At 34.9% G+C, this 14300-nt stretch overlaps 1 protein-coding gene across 2 annotated transcripts in view; it reads right to left on the minus strand.

Annotated features, from left to right (window-relative positions):
- shroom1 (shroom family member 1) overlaps positions 1–13634 on the minus strand; it is a 40704-nt gene extending 27070 nt beyond the window's left edge. Inside the window, exon 1 of one of the 2 annotated variants that reach the window (XM_067376343.1) lies at positions 13509–13634. The gene's annotated coding sequence lies outside the window, so the exon portion shown is untranslated. Of the gene's footprint in view, positions 1–13335 lie in introns of both variants that reach the window. The other variant, XM_067376342.1, reaches the window with a different exon arrangement.
- Positions 13635–14300: the final 666 nt, after the last annotated feature.

The raw sequence follows: 14300 nt of genomic DNA on the forward strand, positions 1-14300 counted from the left end.
GTTTAGAGAGAACATCAGATGTATATCAGTGTTTTGGATCCGTGTATTGTTAGAGAAATGCTTAATGCATTACAATTTACCTAAATTAGATTTTAGTTGACTGTAGATTTAGTCGACTAAAACCAAAACAATTTCCAATGACTAAAATATGACTAAAACTAAATGACATTTTAGTCAAAAGACTGACTAAAACGGTTCACCACTGTTCCTCCCTTGGAGCACTTTTGATAGATACTGACCACTGCAGACCGGGAACACCCACAAGAGCTGCAGTTTAGGAGATGCTCTGACCCAGTCATCTAGCCATCACTATTTGGTCCTTGTCAAACTCACTCAAATCCTTACGCTTGCCCATTTTTCCTGCTTCTAACATCAACTTTGAGGACAAAATGTTCACTTGCTGCCTAATATATCCACCCACTAACAGGTGCCGTGATGAAGAGATGATCAGTGTTATTCACTTCAGCTGTCAGTGCTCATAATGTTATGAATGATCGGTGTTTGTTTCTGCTTGAGTTTGTTGTGTTTGGAAGAGTTTGATCCTCAGACCTTTAGTGTTTGTATAGCAGTCCTTGTCAGTGGCAAGGTAATTACATAGGATGGGAATGTGCAAGATAAGCTCACACATACGAAGCACACATGGCATTATGTCATGTGTTTCACAGCACTTGATTGTAAAGATTCAGACATAGATACTCATGACTCAAGGTTTTCACTGATGATTCAGTTTCAGTAGCTGAAATCCACGTAACATGGTGGATTGCAGAAATGTTTACAGCCTATAAGGACAAAGTTTCACTTTTATTCTCCCTTACATAATATGAAAGCCTCATACAGGAACTCTACAAGAAAATACTGCAAGTCATCTAATGGCGAAGCCAAATGCTGTATAGTCTCAAATATCTCCAAACCCCTGGGCTGGTAAAGTATTTCAAGATCGCTAAAAGACAAAAATCCGCCCGGTGCACTTTTTTCTACTTTTGCAACTCAGTTGGAAAATAAGCAAAAAAACAGATAAGTAATCCTACCTGGGCAGTGGAAATTGCTTAAATTCTCACATTACATTAACCAGGTAGAGGTGGTATCAGGTGACTGCTAGCTGTCAATCACACTCGGCACAGTAACAAACAGTTCAGCTGAATACTAGCTGTGACAAGATAACTCCACATAGAGCCGAGTATGTTTACAATACACATCCGAGCGGGCGATATAGCAAAAATATCACGTAACATTATTTTTCAGGCAGGGTCACTTATCATGATACTTATAAGACAAATAAAAAGCGCTTTAATTTCATTCAATGAGGTCTATTTAACACTAAAATGATTGTCATCAAATCTGCCAAGAAATGCAGATCATATTTTACCTGAAAATCAATATTTAGGAGCTTATTTTAGGAGTTTATTATTGTCACGCAGGGTGCATTTTTGCATTACAGTAATGAGAATGACTTTGCAGTAAAATAAAATTTTATGTCTTTTGATTTTCAGGGGGTGAAATGTAGTCTGGACATTTCCCTAGTGTGTTTTCTCTTTACTGTTGCCAGGTCTTTATAAGGGTAGTCATGTGAAGAAATAACCTTAATGACTCAAACATTCCTTTCTGGATTCCTCTTCACTGACCTTGAGATTGCTGACAATCATTCAACTGAGCAAAGGTGAACTAATGAAGTAATGCAACTGTGCCAACATTAAGAGACCCTGACAACCTGCAGCATACACTAACATTTGCATTTGTTCCTCTCAAATTTGACTTGCAAATAATAACAGTTTGATTAACCCGAGAGATCACGTTCATATCCTGTGATTGGTTTGCAAAAGCACTGAGAAACCATTTTAGCCTACTGTACATGCTGACGCCACTGAGAAATGTTATCTCAGCCAGATCAACCCAGTGAAGAACATCTTCCCACTTGTTGACATTGACAGGAGTCACTAGCACACACCTGCACATCTACGTTGGAAGTTAAATTTGTCCACATTTTTCCCCTTGCGCTGCAAAAAAAATTAAAAAACAATCTGTAAAGTCTTCTGAGAATTAGAGATCTTAAGATATAAGAATTATTCTGTGAAACTATTATTCCAGTTTGATGAGATTTTTAAAGTAGTGTTTTGTAATCATTATATTAAACAAATAATAAAAAAGTGTTAATGTTGATGATATTTTAATTATTTTTTTAGTACAATGACAATGTAAATTGCATTATTATTTCATTCATGTTTTATAATATCACACTTGCTGTTTTTCGCACATTAGTATGAATTAGTTCTAGTGATCGACTGATATTGATTTTTTAGGACTGATACAGATCATTTGTGTTTATGTGCCGATAACCGATATGCAGAACCAATATTTATTTACTGTTATAAGTCTGTTTTTGACACGATTATAACACCACTGAACTAAAAAAAATTTTTATTTATAACAATCACTCCCTCCTGCATAGAAAACAAAATAAAATCTTATTTATACACCAATTATATACACTACCGCTCAAAAGTTTGGGATCGGTAACATTTGTAATGTTTTTAAAAGAAGTTTCGTCTGCTCACCAAGGCTTAATTTATTTAATTAAAAATACAGTAAAAACAGTATTATTGTGAAATATTACTACAATTTAAAATAACTGTTTTCTATTTGAATATATTTGACAAAGTAATTTATTCCTGTGATGCAAAGCTGAATTTTCAGCATCATTACTCCAGTCTTCAGTGTCACATGATCCTTCAGAAATCATTCTAATATGCTGATTTGCTGCTCAAGAAACATTTCTGATTATTTTCAATGTTGAAAACAGTTGTGTACTTTTTTTTTTTTTTTTTTTTTTTTTCAGGATTCCTTGATGAATAGAAAGTTCAAAAGAACAGCATTTATCTGAAATACAAAGCTTCTCTAGCATTATACACTACCGTTCAAAAGTTTGGGGTCAGTGAGAATTTTTATTTTTTTGAAAAGAAATTAAAGAAATTAATACTTTTATTCAGCAAGGATGCATTAAATCAATCAAAAGTGGCAGTAAAGGCATTTATAATGTTACAAAAGATTAGATTTCAGATAAACACTGTTCTTTTGAACTTTCAAATAATCCTGAAAAAAAATATTGTACACAAATATTTTGTACAATTGTACACAATAAATGTTTCTTGAGCAGCAGATCAGCATATTAGAAGGATTTCTGAAGGATCATGTGACACTGAAGACTGGAGTAATGATGCTGAAAATTCAACTTTGCATCACAGAAATAAATAACTTTGTGAAATATATTCAAATAGAAAACAGTTATTTTAAATTGTAATAATATTTCACAATATTACTGTTTTTACTGTATTTTTAATTAAATAAATGTAGCCTTGGTGAGCAGACGAAACTTCTTGATCCAAAACTTTTGAGCGGTAGTGTATATTATACACCAAGAGGTCTGAAAGTGCAAAAATAAAAAAAGTGCACTGTTACTAAGCAGTTTTTGTTTAAAAAATAAAAATCTTCGATGTGGTAAAAAAAAAAAAGAAAAAAAAGAAAGGTAGAATGTCTAATGTTTTCAAATGGAGAAAATAAATTAAAGACAGGAGTCATATCAACTTTGCAGAAATGTAATACTTCGTTCTAGATTATGAAATATCTGCTGACAAAGCACTGTTTATCTGCATTTACACAGAATTCAAACTATGATCGCTCACGGAGATAAATAATTTCCATAGAGTTGTGTTTACTTGGATGTTTATTAGCGAATTATAGTAAATGTTTATAAAATTATGTTGTTTTAAACAAATGAATCTTGTTCAAAGTTACATGCGGTGGCCGTGCTGGAGCATTTCCTGAGCATCAACCCGCTGAATGAACAGCAAAATGCAGACAACTTCACGAGACTAATGATGAGCACAGACAACAGAGAGAATTAAATTCAGTGCTTTTATTTCCAACATGTGCTCATTTATGCTGCATAATTTAAAAACATGCAAAGTTACATCTTTACTGGGACAGGACTTGATGGATTTTCTTACGGGACTCCATGAGCTTGTCTATTTCTTAGAGACAAGCTGCATAAACTAGCATTTCAGGCATTTATGTAACATCTAATTTGTGCATTAATAGCTGTTATGTTAAATAAAGTTGACTATTTACAATAAAGCAGGTAAGTGCACTTGACTTGTGCACGCCGTTGTCTCGTCTCCCCTCAGATGCGCTGTATTGGCGATCCTGCGCGCAATTCTCAAAACACCAACAAGATGGCGGCGTTTATTGGTAAATCCAATATTACAAAACTAATATCCAATTGGTAAAATGCCTAAATATCAGGAAAAATATCTGTAAAATCGATATATCGGTCGATCTCTAGTTAGTTCACCCAAAAATAAACAAAAATTATGACATTAATTACTCTCGTTCCACATCCATAAGACCTTCGTTCATCTTCAGAACACAAATTAAGATTTTTTGATGAAATATAAGAGGTTTCTGTCTTCCATAGAGATCCAACACCTACCACTTTCAAGGTCCAGAAAGGTAGTAAAGACATCATTAAAGTACTCCATGTGACTCCAGTGGTTTAAACACAATTTCATGAAGAGACGCAAGTTCTTTGCACAAAAAAAAAAAAAACATAATTTACCACCTTACTTAAGAAAATATTGATCTGCGTCACTTCATGAAATTGAGTTTAATCCACTGGAGTACCATTGATTACTTTAATGACATCTGCCTTTCTGGACCTTTTTTTTAATTAGAGATCCAACGGTAATTGCGTTGGATCTCTATGAAGGGACAGAAACCTCTTAAGTAATTAATGACTGAATTTTCATTTTTGGGTGAACTAATCCTTTAAAAGTATATAGCTGCCTTTTATATCTAGTGTTATTCACTTCAGCTGTCAGTGCTCATAATGTTTTGCCTGATCGGTGTATATTACACACATGAAAGGTAATATTCAAAAAAGCATAATAGGCCACTTTATTCTTTCTGGCACACCGACACAAAATGCAACATTTGAAAGGAATGGAATGGAATTCTAATTATACTGAATACACACATAATAATGTATGAAAAGAAAGAATGCTATCTTTTATATTTTGTTGTCATCAAAATGTGTGTATTTATCACAGCATACAGCAAAGTCGCCCTCAAAATGGAAGAAAAATCTATGCAAAAATCACATCACTGGATTTCACATCATAAAAGTTGGTTATTCACATTATTACACACGCATGTGAGGGACAAAAATCAGCACCTGTTCTGTAGAGTGACTCAAAAAGATCTCAGAAACAAAGACACTCTTACTTACAACTACAACTAATGGAAAGTTCAGCTCTCAGAGCTGCTACACTGCGTAGGACGCTTGAAGCTCGACACAAAGACCTTTAAGGTAAAAATAAACTAATATATGATAATAGCTGCTATTAAAATCTTAATATGGAAGGAATGTGACAAATGTGTTCAATCCCTGCACTTTTGTTAATTACAGTAGATGACAAAGACCAGCCTTTACAGTAGAAGAGAGAGAGAGTTGCGTTGGAACAAAACAGATTAAACTTCTGCCCGTTGCATTGCCTCAGTTTAGCACTTTGAACTTTGTTAGCTTGCATTAATTCAGAGGTGAAGGACTATAGAGAGGGAAAAAAGACAATCATGGAAAGTGGAGAGATGGAAGAGGCATGCAATGTTGCTGCTTTCCAATCTGCTAAGTCAGACATCTTGGTGTTTGAAATATGCCTGAAATGCAAAGTAATTATGGGATAAAAACCACGTCTACCACAGTCTGAATACCTTTATTACGAGCTAAAATGACAATGGTTTCAAGGAAGATGCATGAGGGACAGAATACTGGTGATGTGACAAAGTTGAGGAAAGGTGGACTTAATGCAAATGAGCAGCGACAAGATTCGAGGACTACCAATGAGAGCGCAGACAGTGATCTGTAAACCGCTCAGCGACAAACGACCTCAAACTGACTCCACAGCTTCAGACTGTGACATTATAAACATTGTCAGTACCAAAATTTAAAGGTGACATAAGAAATCAAATTTGCCATGATCTTTTGACATATAAGAGGTCTTTATACCAGTAACACGTACTGCAAAGTATCACAGCTTAAAACGCCCTCCTCATTATAAACAAAACATTTATTTAATTTGATATTGTGGGATCTGTGACGTCACATGGGGAAATACATTTGCATATGACCGCCTCTAGAGCAAGACATCGACCAATAGTTATACATCACCACTCCATAGGCTCCGCCCACAGGTGTTCAGTGGCTTAACGGCTGAATAAAAATCATTATAAATCACCGATACTGTCTACACTAACACAGTATACGTCACTGATCACATCGCAACATATGTTTGTTCGGAGCATATCGTTTTGTAAACGAGGCACAGTGTGATGAAGCTTTTTTTTAGCTCCTTCCATTCTTTCTCATGTAGACAACAGGTTAAGTAAAAATAAGGATCATGTGATATAGTGCATATATTTAGCAAATGTCCCTTTCTATAGTTATTTTTCTATCTGACTAATGAGCTTATGAGCATTGAATGGCTTTTCTGAGTAAAGGTCGAAATGCTGATTGAGCGATCGGTCACATTAAAGAGCACCAAAATTACATTTATTGCTTGTATTTCGTGATAAAATTGACAGAATTTCAGAGCTGTTAATTAAAATTAACAAAATTAAAAGTGACATATAAAAAGGTAAAAGTTAAGTACAAATTTGTACTATGACTATGGATGGCTGCGCTACAAAAAATGTGAAGTTCAGGCAGTAACAGAAAACAGCAGAGGTTAAAAGACATTAAGAAGAAGAATCCATATCAGTATCAATTAAAAACGGGAATTGTTTAAGGGGTGGTTGATTATGATCTCACTTTTTTTTAAACTTTATTTAGTGTGTAATGTTGCCGTTTGAGCATAAACAACGTCTGCAAAGTTACGACGCTCAAAGTTCAATGCAAAGGAGATATTTTCTTTTCTCTGTTTAAGGACTACAACAAGCTTCTTCCTGGGTTGTGACCAAACCATAAAATGTACATAAACCCCGCCCCCTAGAACACACAACAAAGGGGGCGGGGCCATGTTGGGCTGCTTTAGAGAAGAGGAAGAGTTGTTGTAGTCGAGTGTTGTTGTCATGCCGTCATTTTACGCCGGACTGCTTCACAAACGAGGGTCAATTCAACACAAAAGATGAACATGACGGCACATGCTAGTGGATGAGTTGAATCAACTCCACAGAAACTACATCAATTTATCCACTAACCATTCAGAAACGTCTAAAAGTTGTAACTTCTTCCTGAGTCTCTCCATCAGTGTCGACTCCGGTTTGAACAATGTAAGGCTGAACACCGTTACTGACAATCCTCATTTTGGCTGCGTGAGATTCTCCAGCTTTGTTGTTGTTGAGCTGTTAAAGTTCCGCCCTCTTCTGGAAAGGGGAGCTCATTTGCATTTAAAGGGACACACACAAACGGTGTGTTTTTGCTCACACCCAAATAGAGGCAAATTTGACAAGCTATAATAAATGATCTGTGGGGGATTTTGAGCTGAAACTTCACACACACATTCTGGAGACACCAGAGACTTATATTACATCTTGTAAAAGGGGCATTATAGGTCAATTAGTCCACTCAGATAACAATTATCTGCTGTAGTTTATCCACATTGTGTGCATGAAATAGACTGCCTTTCTGTACTTTTACAATACTTGGATGTTCAATCATTGACACGTCTCCATCGTTTTCTCTCTCATGCTGGCACAGCCGTCAGCGTTGTTGCTCAATTGAGATGAGGGCTTTGAAAAAGTCTGATATTTTTCTTAGTTTTGACATGCATTTCTGACATTGAAAGCTGATCCTCACTGTTCCAGTTCATATTTTGGCACTCAAACTCAGTTTTTTTCCACCGCAACTTTGCTGTATGTCGTCTACACAACAAAAGATGTGATGGGCTACTCATCACAGAACATGCAAGAAAAAAAAAGCAACATTTTTTAATCATAACATGTAAATTTATATTGTTGTCAGTGGCGATCTCAGCAAAAAAATAAATATTACTCACAAATCAATATTTTTAGTTGCAAATGTGACCGTTTTAGTCACAATCTGGAGCCCAGTTGGGGATGTCTTATTTTTATTAACATGATCTTGAACTCCATGCATGCCAAAGCAGAGTCTGGTTTATTGCCATTAAAAAGTGGTACAACTTTTGCTGAACAAACAGAGTGGCATTTTCAGTAGATTATCCAAAATGCACCCAACTGAGTGTATTATAATGTCAGACGTTTCATTGTCCGAAAGTGGGCTTTTGTCCTGCCTGATCACTCGGAGACGCTGAAGCAATCTGTCACATTCTACTGGAATTCCAGGTTGAGCCGTTTGGATCATGCTGATTCCTCTTTATGAGTTACACAAGTTAATAGACAGCTCTCTCATTTAATAAATTACAAGTGGGTCACATGATTGTGAATGCTAGAATAATGAAAGGACGACATGAACTAAATGCTAGAATATTTAGTTGCACTGAGGCAAACTTCACTATTAAATTTGCCACCTTTTCTGTGCTTAGGACAATTAGGCTAACACATTATCCAGCTTTCTTCCTGAGAGAGGAAGTTCCTCATTATTCATAACAGAATGTTTTTGTTTTGTTTAAAATGTTTTAGATTCTTTTGAAGTGTGCCGAAAAACAGTGTACGAGGTAATAATTTTACATAAACGCTCAACATTTTGAGTTCACACATGCAATGATATTTATTTTTAAGATACGGAAATTAAATGCGTAGGCCTATTTAAAATGAGTTAATGCTTTATTTTAAACAAAAGCTTCCATACCAGCTATAATTTTATACTAGTTCATCCCGTCACATGTTGTTTTGATAAAAGTATCGATCACTTTCATTAAAACAACATGTGACACAATGAAATGACGGCCAGAACGGGAGTGTTTGTTTAAAAGGGTTCGTCCCGTAGCATTGTTGTCACCAAAATAACACACACACATTTTAATTCTGTGGGAACGCTCGTCTCTTCAGTACGGAAGAGGATTAGGGCCAAGCAATAATAAAAAAAATAAACCATCTCGAGATTAAAGTTGTTAAATTTCAGGAAAAAAAACTCGTTAAATTTCGAGAAAAAGGTCGAGATAAAATGTTGAGGATAAACTCGTTAAATTACGACATTGTATCTCGACTTTCTCTAAATTTAACAACATTTTTCTCATAGTTTAACGAATTTGTTCTTGTAATTTAATGACTTTTTTCTCGTAATTTAATGACTTTATTCTCAACATTTTATCTCGACTTTCTCAAAATTTAACGAGTTTTTTCTCGTAATTTAATGAGTTTATTCTCAACATTTTATCTCAACCTTTTTCTCGAAATTTAACGAGTTTTTTCTCGTAATTTAACGAGTTTATTCTCAACATTTTATTTTGACTTTTTTCTCGAAATTTAACAACTTTAATCTCGAGATGGTTTTATTTTTTATTATTGCTTGGCCCTAATCCTCTTCCGTACTTCAGTATTAGTGTAATACACAGGACACAAATTGTTGGTCTTCAATATGAATATTTCCTTTTAAAGTCTTATTTTTGTGGCGATCAACAACAGCACATATTGAATCTGAGTTAATGTTTAACTCTTTTTAACATCTGATTTATAATGAGACCACGCATGGAAAATAGTACTCATGATAGCACTTATTGGTTGCTCAGGAAAAATGTGGATAGACATTTATTTCCAAGGGAAATTTGCACAGGGTCTGCATGGAGGATTTTCAGATCTGATTTGAGCTTCACCATGTGAATGTAAAGAAAAACTACCAATAATTTTGTCTAACACTTGCAACTTCTGTAGAATGAAAAGTAAACAAATAAAGATTGTAGCCTTGGGCAGTCCATAATGTGTCAAAAATATTGATTAATTGATTAAAATACCGAGTCTGAATATTTCTGAAGGGTTTCAATATTCATTTTCCACAGAGTTTAATCAATACAGTAGCTTTTTTTTTTTTTTTTTACCGCAGCGTTTTCAACTTTTCAGTCTTCAAAGTATAAGAGTGGCTCGATTCGCAGTAAATGCAGTGAGTTTAATGCACATCTGTACTACAAATTGCACCAGGTCTTTATTTTCACATGTGCTTATTTTTCTCTTATTATTTTCATCAAAAATATGATTTAATTCAAATCACTGCATTATTGTCTGTGTGGAGGCCATTTCATTTTATTTATCCATGGCACATGCATTTTTTTTCTTTAAGTTGACTTGCTTTCATTATTTAGGCATTGTTTATTTATTTTTTGTTTTTCTTTGATAAAGAAAGTTGGTCATAGGAGTGTAATATTAATTTAAAAACTTACACTTGTTCAAACTAGGCTGTACTGTATATGTTTGATTTGTGTTGAAGTGTTTGGGACATGGCTTTTAATGGTGAGACGTTTGTTTTTGTAATCATGCTCTCAAAAATTATATAAAAATTTTGATTTAGGGTAATGCACAAAATTTTATTGGGCAATATATCAGCTTTCACATACAAAGTATCGGTTATCGGTATCAGCCAAAACTTTCATATCGGTGCATCCCATCTATTATTGATTGTTATCAGATTCAGGATGTAAAGAGAGTTTCAACCAGTACAACAAAAAGTTTTTGTTGCATTGCCCATTTTTCCTGTGGCATTGAAAATAATATTGAATATTAATCAATTATTTATTTAAAAGAGTTTTAGAAATATAAGTTATTATTATAGGTCTGCACAATTATATATATATATATATATATCATAAATTGTAATGTAAAATAACATTGTAAAGTCTTCACTGCATAAATTAAATATAAACTTTGTCACGCACAGGTAACGAATTGAGTTCTCTTTCGCATCTTCTTGTGCTCGAATGGCTTAAAATCACTTGAATGTTTAAACTGACATGACCTAAAACATATTTAAATGAAAAACTCTATGATGGTTAAACTTTGAAATTAATCCGAGAAAGACCTGCGTTTCAAACCGTGGGGTCTCGTCTGTGGATCATGGATCAACTACGATCCCTATACTTGACATCACACATCCTGTGACTATTGTGGATGCGCACATCGCGATATTGATGCTAAAATTATATATAAAGCAGCCCTAGCTATTATTGTAATAAAAATAAGCAAGCAAAAAAGTTAAATATCCATAGGCATGTTGCAAGTAAAGCCATATCATTTTGCATGGTCAAGTGTTGTTGTTGTTTTGGAAAGTGATCATTTTCCCCTTCAATTTAGATCTCACATTAAAAAAAAAAAAAAATTTTTTTATATTTTATAAAAGCTTTTTTGTTGTTGTTGTTATTTTGGCATGATAGTCCTCATTCACTTTCATTAAACGAAAAAAGGCAGATACATTCTTTACCACTTCTCTTTCTCTGCTCCACACTCATAAAAATCTAAATGATGAATGAATTTTCACTTTTTTTAATGAACTATTAACTCAACAGGTGAACAGCAGCCGAAACAAGTACATCTTACCACACTAAGAACTGTTTGACAATATTTATTACAGCAAGAGCTCAGATGACCGTGCACCAGATCGGTTTACCTTCATCACGCCTGGCTTACACCTGCCTCTCCGATAATGGCATTTTTAATGCGTGTAACAGAGCCATAGGGCAGTTTCCAAATGAGAGTGACAGCATTTAAAGCGTTTGAAACGACACTTGATTTCAAACAATAAGTTAGGCTTTTTTAAACCCCAGAACATCAATGTCAAAAACAACAGTTCCAGATGCATTTAACAGATAAACAAGTTTGTTGTCTGGATAAACCAGTTTATAGTGAGGATGTACTGCACGTTAAAGTAACATCCAAACAATAAATGGATTGTCTTTATGCAAAACAACATTGCTACTGAAAAATTCCTCGAGTTATATAAGTGATATTTTACAGCATGCACGCATAATTGACCCTGTCACAGACACAGGTGTTTTTAACCACAATGCAAGCATGCAAAGCTTCCAGAGGTGTTAAGTATTCGAGTAAATGTAATTAGCTACTGTACTTGAGTATCTTTTTGGCTACTTTGTAATTGTACTGAGTATCAAAGATATTGGCAACTTTTACTCTCTACTTGACTACATTTTTGAGCAAATAAATGTACTTTTTACTCCACTACATTTGTGATGAGTAATGCAGTCACAGATTACATTTTTCATGACACCCAACTTTTTCTGCAGCAGTTTGTTTCTGATATAAAGAAGCGATATCGCCATCTAAGGTCATTGAAGGTACTATATCTTGTGCATTTTGCCTTTACCCCCCCAAAACTTGTCAACAAGGATACTTTACATTAATGTGAGCGCATTAACAGGTAGTTTCTGATCGCAGGTGTTTGATTTATTAGATGAGGAAATGACTGCAGCTGGTGATGAGGATCAAACCAGCCTGTACAGTAGACTTTGACCATTTAATTTGACTTAACATCGTTTTATTTATCTGCTATATCAACAAGACCTTTTTGAAGGATATTGGTTTACTTTCTGTGCACTTGAGCTCAACTGAGACTTGACAGAGGTTGTTGTGTCGACCTTGTTTTATTTCAATATTGAGGTGTTCAGTTTTATTCTGATTTTAGAAAATAAACTTGATTTCTCATCTTACAAATCAATTGTTTCTTATTTTCACTGGCATTTCTCTCAGGTGTTGAGGACTAAAGTACTGTTAAAATCAAATACTTTAAGACTTTTACTCAAGCCGTATTAGAATTGGTTACTTGTATTTTGTGTCGAGTCATTTTCATTGTACGGTATCAGTACTTTTACTCAAGTATGGTTTTCAGGTACTCTTTACACCTCTGAAAGCTTCTTTGTTTTTGTTAAAGAACATGCAAACTTGCTTTAAAATGCATTCTCTGAAGGTGTGTCTTATTGACAAGAGCATTGTGCGTTGTAGGTGTGTTTGTGTTTTTATGTGTTATTCCTAGATCCAGAGAACATGGGGAGGCAGTTTGCAACTCAAGACTGATATAGAGTTTCAGCAACTGGATAAAACGCCAGTGTCTGGTTTCCTAAGAACAATGTCACATTTTCACCACTCTTAATTCATCTTGCACATATTACTAGGTCAAAGGCACACTGAATAATTCATCTAAACTGGACTGTGACCAATTTTATGACCTGTTATGAACAAATGTCTGCTGATAAAACCTGGTCTCCCAGTCTGGTCAAGCTTTCTAAGGCTGTTTTAATATGTTTTATTTTCTCAGCATAGTGAGGGGAGTCTGTTCTGCGTGATTACCTCTTTCCCTGGTGGGACAAAGTCCCCGAACATAATGCACTTCAACACAAAACACCTCTTGTGTAATAGCGTTACACTTACCTCGTATTAAAAGTGCACACTTTTGAGTGAACATCCGGTTACTTCTCAAGTAAAACCATTCCAGATATTTACCGTCTATCCAGAGACATGATTTTATCCACCTGTTGACCGAAACTATCACATTTACAAAACGATACCAGCACTTTTCAGAAACTCCCCCTGGAGCTGCTCACCTGCTCCTGTCAGGATGCGTTCACTGCTCGACTCCACAGTGTTTCATCACAACAGCTGCCGGGTTAATGTCCTAAACTGAGAGTTATAAACATATTTCCGAGTGTCTTCAGGGAAAGTGAGGCTGCTGCCACCTCTGTCTCGAGAGCTAATCAGCGAGCAGAGGGCGGGGCCTGGAAGGGGCGGGGCGAACTGAACTGTCAATCAACAATGAAGATTTGTTTATGTAAAAGCTAACGCTGCATTAACTATAAACATGTAATATGAATAGGAAGTCTAGAGTTAAATGTTTTTGAAAGAAGTCTCTTATAGGCTGCATTTATTTGGTCAGAAATACAGTAGAAGCATCATTACAATTTAAAAGAACTGTATAGTAAAATATAGTAAAATGTAATTAATTCCTGTGATCAAAGCTGAATTTTCAGCATCATTACTCCAGTCTTCAGTGTCACATGATCCATCTCAATCATTTCAAACATGAAAACAATCTTAAAGTGATTATATTATCCCTTAAAACTCATCTTTGATCGCCAAAATGACATATTTAAATGTTTTTTCCTGTGAAAAAGGCTACACCCTTTCCTCATTTATTATACACGAAGCTATGAATATGCAAATTAGCTCCGCCTCCACTCGGTAAACTTACTGAGGAAAACTATGCACAATTGTTTCTCTCTTTACAACATCGATCGGACACATTACGGTAATTAATATGATTAGCCTTATCAAACAGTTAATAATGTTTTGCTAAACCATGTTCCCATTCGCTATCTCAGAGTCATATTGCTAAATCT

This window comes from Chanodichthys erythropterus, chromosome 22 (assembly GCF_024489055.1).
Source record: "Chanodichthys erythropterus isolate Z2021 chromosome 22, ASM2448905v1, whole genome shotgun sequence".
Classification (NCBI taxonomy): domain Eukaryota; kingdom Metazoa; phylum Chordata; class Actinopteri; order Cypriniformes; family Xenocyprididae; genus Chanodichthys; species Chanodichthys erythropterus.